This window comes from Amblyomma maculatum, chromosome 8 (assembly GCF_055883805.1).
Source record: "Amblyomma maculatum isolate TAMU_Amacu chromosome 8, ASM5588380v1, whole genome shotgun sequence".
Lineage (NCBI taxonomy): Eukaryota > Metazoa > Arthropoda > Arachnida > Ixodida > Ixodidae > Amblyomma > Amblyomma maculatum.
Window position 1 is genome coordinate 10470125 of NC_139351.1, and position 14081 is coordinate 10484205.

Genomic DNA, 14081 nt, shown 5'->3' on the forward strand with positions numbered 1-14081 from the left:
AAGAAATGATCCGTCATTAGCGGGCTCAGCTGCGCAGCCGTTATACTGCCACTAGTTCCTCTCTGCCGTCTCTTAGTTGCGAAAGCTAGAGCGGCATTGTGAGTGCAGCTCTGTGCGGCGGCAGCCGGTCGCAGATACGGGAAGGCAGACGAACAGGGAGCAGCTTGTCTAGAAGCCATCATGCCGAAAATACTCGGTCTTGTGAATCCGGTCGAGTGCTATCTGCAAAGAGAAGTATTGCATATTTAATGACATCATAATAAGAGTAAACAATTATTTGACGTCACAGTTTTTATCTCGTCCATGTCAAAAGAGAAATGCTCGATTTAGATAATGCTCTGAACGAAACACAGGACCAGCACCACAATGAATACCAAAAGATAACTGCCGGGGGTTTTTTATGCATTCTTCTTACATCTATCTTCTAGTATTTTTCTGAATACCTCAAAAGCTGTGCTGTCGGTCATAATGTCCACTTAATGCAGTTTCAGGAGACTGATTTGTCGTTGAGAAACCTATAACGCGCATAAGGGTATTAAGCAATGGTTTGTGAAATCGTTTTATATTTGAAGGTTTACTCATATTGTTGTTGAAAGGAAAGGTCTTTCATATTAGGGGTCTTTCATTTATCCTGATCTTGTTCTCAGTTCTTTTCACCGACAGGTGACTGTTCTGTTTCACGCCTACTCGTAGGAACATAAGGTGGACACCGCAGATTATTTTTGTTCACCTAAACGTGTATTGGAGCACTCTAAAACAAATGCTGGCATAACACTTAACCCCGAACAGGGCATCCAGTTATGGCAGTCTTTCTTCATGTGTGGATATATGAGAAGTTTCTCTAATGGGTTAGCACAGTAGGGTTTCATATTTGCACCTCGTAGAAAAAAATGTGGGGTATGAGACAGCTTAGAGGGAGGCTCTTTCTTAATTTTTTACCTGAAGCTCTTATCACTTCGTGGCCTTGCATATTAGACAGAAATATTTCTATTTCACTGGCAAAATGCAGACGCCTTGTCAGGATTGTATGAAACTTCATATGGAAGCAACATCCCTGGCTCCTAATCAGGCTTGAAGGAAAGTCACATCCATTAACCTTTTCATCAGACTAATAAAGGACCACCGAAACTGGAATTTCTAAATGGCTGAAAGACCCGAAAGCAGCTGGAGGTTTTTATTCTATAACAGTACCAGAATGCAGTGAGTGAAAAAGAGGGAAAGGAATGTATACGAGAAGGGCCAGGAAGCGCAGTTGCGCGAAACAAGCTTTAATGGCTGCGGACGCAGCCACTCTCATTCTTTCACTTTACGTGGTGCCATTCTTAGGTCACTGCAAGGTCGTCCATCTGAGGTAGCACCTATGCACTGACGTCAGTAAACATCAATAGAATATCGCACATCGCACAAATAAAGCGAAAGATCATAGCGAGATCCTTCTGACTCGCTGACACAACTTCCTTTCGCAAATGAATTACCACTGTCAAACGATAGTGAGCGGTGTCTGTCCAGACAATTTTTCATCCCCTCTCACACGTATTGAATCAGATTTGCTATTGGATGCCCTGATGCATGTATATGGTGTAGAACACCTAAACGGGGGAAATAGAGTTTACCCCCAGCTAACTGCGCTGTGCTTCATACAACTGAATACACTATCCAGGCTAATGGTAGAAGGGAGGTTTGACACTGCTTTCTGTAAGTAGCCGAAATGACCAATGATTAGATGTGTTTCGGCTTTGAAATTAAAAATGCCGCTTACTAGCTGTTCATATTCTGGTTTTGTAAGTAAAGGGCATTCCTCATTTTTATGGGTTTTGATGCTATACGTGCATAGCTTGAGCATACAATAATTTAGTGTTTTCGTGTGATGCATGAAATCGACGAGCGAAAAATAACTGCGTCTCTTACAATGTGCTTTATTAAACGTATGCCATCCGTGAGCACGGGTATGTAGCCAGTAGAACTGAGTGTATGGCGAGTTGATTTACGGATGTCTGCTATATGCGTAGGCGGATTGCTCATGAAATCTAGAACAATAACGGTGTTTACCTGCGCAATCAGAGAGTTATCTGCTTTTATTCGAATGCAGAATTCTATATGAGACATGAGGGCCACATCACGAAGACGGAGGCGAGATTTTTATGCGAGCGCAAAAGTTAAATGACGGACATTTGTACATATGCATCTGGTGACAGGGATATGTTCTGTGTGCCAAATGTTGGGAAGAAACAAAATGTTTGAGAGGTTTTATCAAGAGGAATGAAGGTGAAGTTGAATAATGGGTGTTCAAATGTCGAGCCTTTTAAACCCGCGCTCCGCTCAATTTCATAGCGCGTATAGCCATCTTATTCTCCACGTTCTACAATGTTTCTGCTAGTGTAAAACCACCAATATCTCATCAGTGGGAAACGGTACACGTAGAGGGCTCAAAAGAAATGAATGATACGCCATTGCAATTTTTGGTCTAAAGAGCCATTTATGCAATAACATTTGTCTTAAATTTAGTGCGTGCTGGTGTAAGCACTTTGCTATAATTTGCTATAATGACAAAAACGATAACTTAAATACTCTCCTCGCAGTCAATTAGGAATGATCACGGTGCATTCCTTTAGTATACTGTCTTTGATGCGCTCAAGCATAAAGTTGTAGCCTCCCTCGTGCTTGTTGTAGTACGTGCTTCCACGTGCTTTTGTGGTGTGTGATGTTTTCGTGAATTTAGTCGCCTCACCCAGATAATTAAGAATCAATATCTATCCTTGTTCTAGCACAAAGAACCTTCGCGTCTCGCATCCGCCTGGTCCACATCACCTGGAAGAAGTGAAACAGTGAATGAGTGAATATATTGAAAAATAAAACATTGCTCCGGGACGGCTGTAACAGGCAAGCATTCTATTTCATTACACTCTATATCATTGCTGCTGCTACAGGGTTGTTTAGAAAACATTTATAGAAAAAGTTGAAGAAAGTTATGCTCATGTCAAGCTTTCTTTGTGCATTTTTGTGCGTCTTCATCGTATGAGAACTTTTAGACAACGCACAAGCATTCCTCAGGTGACCTACTGTAGTTTTAACCGAGATGATACTGGGAATCAGTCTCGAAAAGGAACAACCACCACCTTTATTGAGCATAATGCCTTGTTAAGACCTTACAATTGGCTTTTTAACTCAGATGATAATGTGAAAATTTGCTAATTGCATATATGTTATAAGAACTAGAGTGCGAAGAAACTCGTTGATTTCGATAGAATGAACACATCATTTTTTCCCGAAACGTCAAACCGTAATAATTAAATCGTCTGCTTAGGTTGAGCCATGCTGGTTAGGTGTAATAAAGTTTTTATTATCTCTCAAGCGTGTGGGCAAATGTGATTCAAAGCTGATGAGTTTTGAATTATTGAATATTTGTTTATACGCCCAATGGTACGTGTCAGATCTTGCTTGGTGTAGGAATTCCGGTAGAGATCGATCGCTTAGCAGGCGAGTCTAGGTCTTCTAGAAGGATGAAAGTTGTTTTTTACCAATGAAGTCCATTTTAGAAAACAATATAAATTAGCTGCATGCATATTCTTTGTTCTGTCTTAACACTTTGCCTGATAAAGACTGCACACAAGCTCTAGTCGGTTACATTTTTTCGCCCTTGTGATCTCGATCAGCTATTTGTTTTTCAATGTTGGGTTTTAGGATGACCAAAACGGGCGGAAAATTAGGCTTCGGTGATGGAGGAAGTACAACTGATAATTTATAAAGAATAGTAAAGGACAATTCGAAACTTAGCCTTTTCTGATTCGATAAAGGTCAGATTCTTAGATTAGGCACACGTGAATGAACGTCATATTTGCGCTTTGGTCGACAACATCATAGATTATTCTTGCTTAGTCTACCTCCATAAATTTGAGCATAATTGCTGTTATATACCAATATTGTCATGACTGAAGTCACAGGGAGCCGTGAAGGTACACGTTGCCGAGGACCAGAGAATAAGGTCGGCTTGTCGTTCCGATCACAGAGTCACAGAGTCTAGCACCAGCGCGCCGCTCATGCCAACCACCGCTTCGTCGTCGTCGGCACCAAACACGGCTGTCGCGCGGCGCTAGGCACGTGGCATTATTCCCCCCCGTGAAAGAAAACATCGTCCCGATGACAAGGTGAGAGGAGAAAAAAAAATTAGGAGTGAGGTGAACTGTACAATAACGCAAGGTTTCACTTGCAGGAAACGCTCAGTCACGCGAAAAGTACGGCTTTATTTATTTATTTATTTATTTATTTATTTATTTATTTATTTATTTATTTATTTATTTATTTATTTATTTATTTATTTATTTATTTCAAAATACTGCAGGCCAATATTTTGGCCCAGGCAGGAGTGGATATACAAGGCATTAAAACAACAAATAAAAATAAAAATCAAAACACGGGATTAGAGTAAATGAACAAGTCAACAAAATACAACACTGTATCATTCAAAAAAATGCAACTCTAGAGCTTTAATGAAATTGGAAGACTGGAGAATGGCCTCAGGAAGACAGTTCCAGTCGGAAATGGTCCGTGGAAAATAACTGTGCTTGAAAGAGTTAGTCCATGCAAAAATGGGTTCCAGCAGGTTACTTCTTGAATGATGTGTCCTGCGCGACAATTGTTTAAGAATTTCATGGCGAGGTATGTTTAATTTGTGTGTTAAGAGGTTGTGCAAAAACAATAAACGGGACATTTTTCTGCGTAGTTCAAGTAGTGGAATATGGTTAGCTTTCATTAGTGTAGTAGGTGAGTCTGACCTCTTGTATTTACTGTAAATGAACCTAACCGCTTTCCTTTGCGCCATCTCTATTTTATGTATGTCTTTTTTTAAATAAGGATCCCATAAAACTGAAGCATACTCTAATTTAGACCTAATAAATGATGTGTATGCAAGAAGTTTGAGTTTACTTGGAGCATCATTAAGTTTCCGCCTCAAGTAGCACAGCTTGGAAAATGCGGAGGAACAAATGTCGGAAATATGAGAAGACCAAGTTAAATCATGAGTTAAGGTTACCCCTAAATATTTATAATGTGTAGTCTCCTCAATTAAATGATTAAGCAGGCTGTAAGAGAAATGACTGATATATGTTTTACGTGAAATTCGCAATATGACTGTTTTGTCGAGGTTTAATTTCATGTCCCATTTAAGACACCATTGGTGAACAGCTAATAGCGAATTTTGCAAGGTGTAGTGATCGTTGGGCTCATTTATGGTCTTAAAAAGTATGCAGTCATCTGCAAAAAGCCTTAAAGAGACATTATCAGGAAGAGAAACAGACAGATCATTAATATAAATTATGAAAAGCAGCGGTCCTAACACGCTCCCTTGGGGTACACCTGATGTGACTGGAAGCTCGTTTGATTTGAAACCATTAACCTCTACGTATTGTTTCCTGTATGTAAGATAAGCATTAATCCAATGAATAATGTAGTTAGGGACGCCGATACTTACTAATATATAAATGAGTTTACTATGGGAAACTGTTTCAAAGGCCTTGCAGAAATCTAAAATGAGGACATCAATCTGCCCAGATTTATCGAGAACTACTTGAAATTCATTAACTGTAGTTACCAACTGCGTGACAGTGGACATACCCTTTCTGAAGCCGTGTTGCAAGGGGGATAAAATGTTATTTTCAGCTAGAAAGGATTTAAGATAACCAGAGACTATGAGTTCTAATAACTTGCAACAAGAAGTGATAGAAATTGGACGGTGATTAGAAATGGTTAGCTTATCGCCTTTCTTATGAATTGGAACAACACGGGCCATTCTCCAGTCCTCCGGCACTTCACCAGAAAGTAAAGAAACTTGAAAGATTTTTACTAAAAACTCGGATAATTGCGCCGCAAAACGTTTAAGAAACACATTTGAGAGCCCATCAGGGCCCGCAGATTTTTTATCGCCGAGTTTACGCAGCATAGACAGAACACCATTTACCGAAATATTTGGTATGTTACCTTGGTCTTCAATTCGAACTCTAGCTGTGGTTGCCGTCACCGTCAGAAACACGCTTTGAAAGTACTGGTTAAAACCTTGTGCTATTTTCGTGCAGTCGGTGACAATGTCATTATCAATGCGAACCTTACTCAACTGCTCAACCTTTCCATCTAGAAAATTCCAAAATTTCTGGGGGTCACTTCTGATGAATTCTGGGAGCGTCGTATTGAAATAATGAGACCTCGCTAGTTTTAATTTTGAGGCAAGTTTCTGTTTCAGAACTTGGAAGTGCATTTAAGCGCACCACATGCACAATTTCAGGCCGCTGGCGTGGCACACTGACGGTCACAGTTCCATCTGGAATGACTTCGTAATTAACGCTGTTTAAGCGGTGCAGGACTTTATAGGGTCCGAAATAGCGGTGGAGTAGTTTCTCGCTCAAGCCTTTGTGGCGCACGGGGGTCCACACCCACACTTGGTCCCCTGGTTCGTAGTGGACTTCCCTGTGCCGAAGGTTATAGTGTCGAGCGTCGGTGGCATGCTGCTCCGTGATGTGCAAGCGGGCCAGCTGACGGGCTTGCTCGGCCTGTTCTGCGAAATGGGCGGCGTCGGGTTCGACTTCTTCCCCGCACGGGAGCATCGCGTCCAACATCGTGCGGGCCTCTCTGCCATATACGAGACGGAACGGCATAAACTTCGTGGTTTCCTACGGCGCCGTATTGTAGGCGAACGTGACATACGGCAGGATCTCGTCCCACATTTTATGCTCATCGTCGATGTACATTGAGATCATGTCCGCCAAAGTTTTGTTTAGTCGTTCCGTTAATCAATTTGTCTGAGGGTGATACGCTGTTGTTGTGCGATGCTCGGTATGGCTGAGAGTTAAGGTGTCCCGCAGTAGCCGAACTGTAAACGCCTTTCCTCGGTCAGTAATGATGGTCGACGGTGCACCGTGTCTGAGCACAATTTCGTTCATAAAGAATCGAGCAACTTCGCCGGATGTACCTCGGGCAAGGGCCTTCGTTTCAGCGTAGCGTGTTAAGTAGTCTGTGGCGACTACGATCCACTTGTGTCCGTTCGAGGATAAAGGAAATGGGCCTAAAAGGTCCATGTCCACTTGCTCGAAGGGTGTGAGGGGTGGTTCAATAGATTGTAACATACCGGATGGCTTGAGCGTGGTTTTTTTTCGCCGCTGGCATAGTCGACAAGTCTGTACGTAACGTCTAACGCTCGGAGAAAGATATGGCCAGTAGTAGTTCTGCCGAACTCGCTTTAGGGTGCGTTCAAAGCCAAGATACCCTGAAGTTGGTTCGTCGTGGCAGGCCAGGAGGATTTCGTGCCTTAGGTCAGCCGGTATGACTAGCAGGTATGTTTTCGCACTCAACGTAGAATTCTTCTTATAAAGCACCCCATTGCGGAGGCAATACGACGACAACCCCCGAGCAAGATACCGGGGTATTGTAGGATGCCCACCTTCAAGATGGTCAATAATCAGTCGCAGCTCGTAGTCGGCACGCTGTTTGGAGGTGAGATCGGACGTAGTGACTGCTCCGAGGAAGCTATCGTCGTCGGTGGCATCTGACGAAGGAGGGCCGACGGGCGCGCGGGACAGGCTATCAGCATCGGTGTGCTTCCGGCCAGACTTATAAATAACATCGAAATCGAACTCCTGCAGGCGCAATGCCCAACGTGCTAAGCGGCCACAAGGATCCTTTAAGTTTTTCAGCCAACACAAGAAGTGATGGTCAGTAATGACACGAAACGGTCGACCATAAAGGTAAGGGCGGAACTTGGCAGCGGCCCATACTACCGCCAAACATTCTTTTTCAGTTGTGGAATATTACACGTGCACTTTGCACGGCTGGCGTAGGCAATTACTTTCTCGACCCCGTCTTGGTGCTGAACTAGAACGGCACCATGGCCGACGTTGCCCGCATCCGTGTGTAACTCTGTGTCGGCATCATCGTCGAAATGTGCCAGGATCGGGGGTGACTGGAGCCGGCGTCGTAACTCGTCGAAAGCCATCTGCTGCTCGGCGCCCCAGGAAAATGATGCGTCATCTCGAGTCAGGAGAGTGAGAGGGCTGGCCAATTGTGCAAAGTTTTTGATAAAGCGACGATAATAGGAGCACAGCCCCAAAAACCGTCGGACTGCTTTTTTGTGGGCGGGGACGGGAAAGGCAGCAACGGCAGCAAGTTTCTCAGGGTCAGCTCGGATGCCATCAGCACTCACGATGTGCCCAAGAAACTTCAATTCGGTGAACCCGAAGTGGCACTTTTGAGGCTTGAGAGAAAGGTTGGCAGACCGGACAGCTTCGAGAACAGTTCTCAGGCGGCACAGGTGTTCCGTGAACATCGGTGAAAAAATTATCACGTCGTCGAGATAAACAAGGCATGCCTGCCACTTAAGACCTGTGAGCACAGTGTCCATCATCCGCTGGAAGGTGGCAGGAGCACAGCAGAGCCCTAATGGGAGGACGCGGAATTCATAGAGCCCATCTGGTGTTACGAATCCAGTTTTTTCACGGTCCCTCTCATCAACTTCAATTTGCCAATAACCACTCCTGAGTTCAATGGAGGAGAAGTACTTGGCTCGGCGAAGTCGGTCGAGAGAGTCGTCAATCCGTGGCAGCGGATAGACGTCCTTCTTTGTATACTGTTAAGTTTCCGATAGTCAACGCAGAAACGAAGTGTTCCGTCTTTCTTTTTAACGAGGACTACAGGCGACGACCATGGGCTGCTTGAAGGTTGAATGACGCCATCGGCGAGCATCTCCTTGACTTGCTGTTGGATAGCGTCTCACTCCCGAGGAGACACACGATAGAGCTGCTGATGGATGGGTCGAGTGCCTTCATGCGTGATAATCCGGTGTTTAATGACCGACGTTTGCTGCACTTTAGATGAAGACGTGAAACACACGAAACTCCAGCAATAGATCTTGGAGTTGCCTCTTTTCAACGGAGGAAAGGCTAGAATTGATGTCGACAGCGTGTACGGCATCATCCGGTTCAGTGCTAGGCGTAGCTTGCTCTGAAGCAAAACATTCGGTGACTTCGTGCAGATGGTCGACGTAAGCGATGACAGTGCCACGGAACAGATGTCGATGTTCATTGGAGAAATTGGTGACAAGCACCTCCGTCTCTCTTTCATGAAGGAAACAAAGACTTCTTGCCACAGAAACTCCCAAGGCGAGTGAGAGGGAGACATTAGGCTCAACAACCCGGAGGCCGTTATGTGGCTCGTCACAAGTAACTCTGGCGAGGATGCTGGCACGTGGTGGCACTGTGAGGCTATCATCGGCGACTCGCAGCGTGGAGTGGGCCCCGCAGTACTCATGCCTTTCAGTACCCAGTTTGGCGGAAAACGTCACCAAGCGGTTCGGTAGATCTATAGTGGCACCGTGCTCACGAAGGAAGTCGATGCCAAGAATAACATCACGAGAGCATTCGCGTAGAACAAGAAAAGTCGCAACAAATGTGCAGCCTCGCACCGTAACCCGGGCTGTACACATACCCAGTGGTGCAACCACATGTCCCCCTGCCGTCCGTATGTCTGGTCCGTTCCATGGCGTCATCACCATTTTTCAGTGTCCTTGTAAGCCGCCCGCTAGGGATAGAATAATCGGCTCCCGTATCAACTAAAGCGCTGACCTCCTTCGTGTCGACGATAATAGGGATGTCCAAGGAGACCCGGCCAAGACCAGGGCCTGTCGACGTCGGTTCGGAGTGAAGTGAGCGGTGTGGCGGAGGAAGATGGACGGCGGTTGGGTGGTCGGCGTCGGGACAATTTAATGTCGACGGCAGGTCGGAGTGAAGCAAGCGGTGCGGCGACGGAAGCTGGGCGGCAGTTGCGTGGTCTGCGTCGGGGCGATTTAAGCGACACGGCGGTGATAACTGGTCGGCGATGCGGACGACGTCGGGGCGATCTGGTCTGTGCGGCGATAACTGGACAGGAATTCGGCGTTCGACGTCGGGGCGAATCGAGCGGTGCGGCGGTGGAAGCTTTACGGCGAATCGGTGTGCGGCGGCCTCGCCCCCAAAGGTCGCCGGAAAAAGTTTTCCCGATGAGGGCTCGAGGAACCATGGCGTCCAGCGGTATACCGTGGCCCAGAGGGCGAAGAGCGACGAGGCGAAGGCGAGCGCGACTCGCGGCGATGAGTATGTGGCAGACTACGCTGGCGGGTGACCTACTCGGCGATGTCCTGAGGCCGCTGACCAGGCCGTGGACGAGGGCTGTCGGGGGAAAATCCTCTGAGGCCCATCTGACGATAAGGGCACTGCCGGTAGAGGTGACCTGCCTCGCCACAGTGGTAGCAGAGAGGGCGGTTATCTGGAGCGCGCCAGAGATCAGTCTTCCGGGGCGCCTGGCGCCGATCTGCCCAAAGGGGCAGCGGTTCCGCAGCGTGCACAGCGACCTGAGGTTGCGTGTAAGGCGAAGGGGTAGGTAGCAGGGCTGGGCGGCGTGTGACATCAGCATAAGTCATCCGCTGGGTGGGGCCCGGGGGTGGTGGTGGAACGACTGTACTTTTCGGTGGTGTGAGTGCGTTCTGGACCTCCTCACGGATGATGCTGGCCAGGGAAGCTGCGCCAGGAGTAAATGATCCATGAAGTTGCTGGAGCTCCTCGCGAACCACGGTGCGAATGAGGTCGCGAAGGGCGCTCATATCTGTCCCGGGATTGTAGTCGGTTCGGTCAGACGGCGGTAGTGTGGAGCTGGAATTCAGCGGCCGACCGTATTGGCTGCATCGCTGCTGTAGCACTTTCTCCATGGTCACAGCTTCAGCCAGAAACGCCGCGACGGTGGTGGGCGGATTCCGCACGAGGCTGGAAAAAAGCTGTTCTTTGACGCCGTGCATCAGGTGCCGCACCTTCTTCTCATCACTCATGGACGGATCGGCGCGATGGCAAAGGCGCATGACGTCTTCAACGCACATTGCGACCCCTTCATTCTGACGCTGAACTCGAGAGGTCAGGGCACGCTCGGCGTTCTCTCGGCGTTCACTGTTGGCGTACGTACCGAGGAGCTGGCTTCGGAAGGCCGGCCACGTAGAGAATGTGGCCTCGCGGTTCTCGAACCATGTCCGAGCAGCGTCTTCAAGGCTGAAGTAGACGTTCCGCATTTTCGCAGCGTCGTCCCAGCCGTTAAACGTCGCGACCCTTTCGTAGTGAGCTAGCCAGTCCTCGGCGTCTTCAAACTGCTCACCGTGAAATGCGTGGGGTCTGAAGGATGAGACAGGACGAAGGGGTGGAAGGGACAGTCATGGTACGGGCGGGCGGTGTCGTTGCCACAGCTAGGGTCTCTTCTTTCAAGAGCGAAGGCCTCGGGGGGCAAGCCTCGGAGCCGTCGGCTGGTACGATGAACAGGAGTGGTCACGAGAGGCGGCCGCGTAGGATCGTCCGCAGGTGAAGGGATCATCGATGGCACCTCCACCAGTGTCACGACTGAAGTCACAGGGAGCCGTGAAGGTACACGTTGCCGAGGACCAGAGAATAAGGTCGGCTTGTCGTTCCGATCACAGAGTCACAGAGTCCACCACCAGCGCGCCGCTCGTGCCAACCACCGCTTCGTCGTCGTCGGCACCAAACACGGCTGTCGCGCGGCGCTAGGCACGTGGCAATATATTCATCTAGATAGTGGCAGTGCTGACGCGAGTACACAAATATTGGCGCATGTTACTGGCGACTAGAGTGTTGATACGGCATCACGCCGCGTGGTTACCAGGCATGCCTATTAGGCCATTCCAATTTTTGAAGCAGCAAAGAGAAAGGGGGGGGCATTAAGAAACGTTTATCAAACGTACCACCGCCCGAATGTCGAATTGCCGCCATACGTGTCAGTGCATGTGCCATTCTCTTTTATCTAAGTTGTCATGACTGACGATGGTTTGTTTGTTTTTTGTTTCTTTTATATCATCCAAATTTATTTGTGCCGAACACCCTAATACTGAAGAAACGGAACAGCCCGATTCTCACGCTGTCAGTCTCTTCGTTAACCGCAGCAAACGTTTTGTCATTTTGGTGGTCCGATGATCTGTTATGTGGGCTGATCTTTTTTACTTGCGACTTTCAATCTGCATGTTTTACTCGTCTTATTTAAAAATATTTCCCAAATCACAAGTCAAATTTAGTACTACCGCCAATTAGTGTAGTAGCGCTGCAAATATCGCCTGCTGTAGTGCTGTTTTTATGTTAATGAAGGAAATAGACAAAAACAAGAAGTGAAGTGGACTAACGCACTGATGAGCGAAGCCTTGGCCCGCGTGTGAAATCCGCAGGCGGCTATTTCCCATTTTCGAGTGGTTCTTGAAAAGAAGTTGCTTCCTCGTTATTAACATGCCAGAATGTGGTTGAACACTTCTGTATTAAATGCTACCTCCCCTCTTTTCACGGTTAGAAAGTTAGTGTGAGGCTTTGACCCCGCTTCTCTAGCACACCAGTATACACTCCCAGTCACAGGTCAACCTAAAGGATAAGGTTTAGTTGATTTTAAGTGTAACAAGGCGTAAATGGGCAATATTCATTACCGCTATACAAGATGGGTTACAAGAGATGGGCAAAGAACTATTTTGTTAGCATTTCTCTCGCCTGTTAGTACTCTTTCCAGAACATAAAAATTGATATGTACAAGGTGGCATCAAAAATTCAGCTGAAAATTCCTTAGCACCAAGCAGCCAGCCACAAAGGACACGAAACTCGAGGCAGTGCGAGGAGTAGGAACTGCAAAAATATTTCTGGTAAAAAAAAGTAGATGTTCATTGAAGATATCGTTGGCTTGGTAAATATGGAAACTGGTTTGGCGGTGTTCCTGTAAAGTCACCTTTGTAGAGAAGACCGAGCAAGAAACCAAGAAAATACAGGCTCATACTAGGATATAATTTTAATACGCGCTATCACTACGCAATGAGCGCGAGATCTGCCTTCAGGAAGGCTCATCCTATAGCCGCTTTCAATTGCACAGCCCCGTTTTTTATCACGAGAAAGGTTTCCGACTTTATGGTACATTACACGCTTTAACATCGGCCCACCTGTATAGGCCTTTTCATTGACAGGAATTGGAATTTTGTTTGTGGTTATGTGAATATGATAACCAGTACCCCCCGCTATTTTGCCTAAGAGAAGGACTGATGTTCAGTCTTTTGTATGAGAGAAATATTGTTTTCGGATGAATTTCGTAATATTCTGATCTCTTTCGCGTGCGCAGTTTACAGTACGTAATGGCATATGATAAATTATGCTCCCCTGGCGTAAAGCTTCGACTTTCGTTTAAGCCTCACCAAAGATTAAACCCCCGAATTCTGGAGAGGTTTCAGTTCAAACTACTATGTTATCAAGCAATCACTTTTTGTTTCCTTTTTGCAATTGAAACCAAAGCTGCCATCGTCTTCCCTAGGTCGATGAGCTAAGCATTGACAGCCAGTTCCTGAACTGCCTAGTAGTAATTCTAATGTGAAAGCCTTTCTTGTCTCAGGAGCGGCGTCGCCTGAGTGTGTGGACGCAGCCGGGCGTGACATGTATCAGCAGAGTATGGGCGCATGAATTGCACTTAAAAACAAGAAACACCGCCGTATCAGATATCTTTCAAAACGGCAACACGCTGTAGTTCGAAACAATAAATATTTTCGGCTTCATCAAGTTGTTGTGCCATTAGTGATTCTGCAACCGAAACTTGTTCTCTGCTGTGAATTTCGTCGTACTCAGTTGTAACTTCAGTCTGCAGCGTACCTTCATTTAAACTGGGTGACAAAACTAGGGTGCCAGTAGATCTTATCATCCGGCGAGGGAGATGATAAAATCCTCCACTCTGAACCGCAGAAAAACCGCTTCCGCTGCAGCATCCACCGAGCAAGCGCAAAATGGAGTCCAACGATCGCACTAGGGAGTCGTCCAGCGATCAGTTAATGGAAAGGGGTATATAGGGACCCTACGCCATACACACGCCATCTGTACGAGTGCGCGCGAGATCCTCGAGCGCAATTTTGGGAGACTCTACTCGTTGCTATGAGAAACAAATATTAAACATTCATGCCGGCGCGTCCAGCAATAGAACATCAGCAGTAACGCCTCCGGCTTTCGTTTTTTTCCTGCGGATCTTGTCCCGTGCTCTCAAAAGATTTTATTAGTGAATTTCGA

The 14081-nt window shown here is 46.7% G+C and overlaps 1 long non-coding RNA gene across 1 annotated transcript; it reads left to right on the plus strand.

The window, feature by feature from the left end:
• Nucleotides 1-51: 51 nt before the first annotated feature.
• On the plus strand, nt 52-13569 carry LOC146180522 (uncharacterized). The gene is made up of 3 exons (XR_014700382.1): nt 52-234; nt 2766-2880; nt 13420-13569. It is a non-coding gene; the product is annotated as an uncharacterized LOC146180522 (long non-coding RNA).
• Nucleotides 13570-14081: the final 512 nt, after the last annotated feature.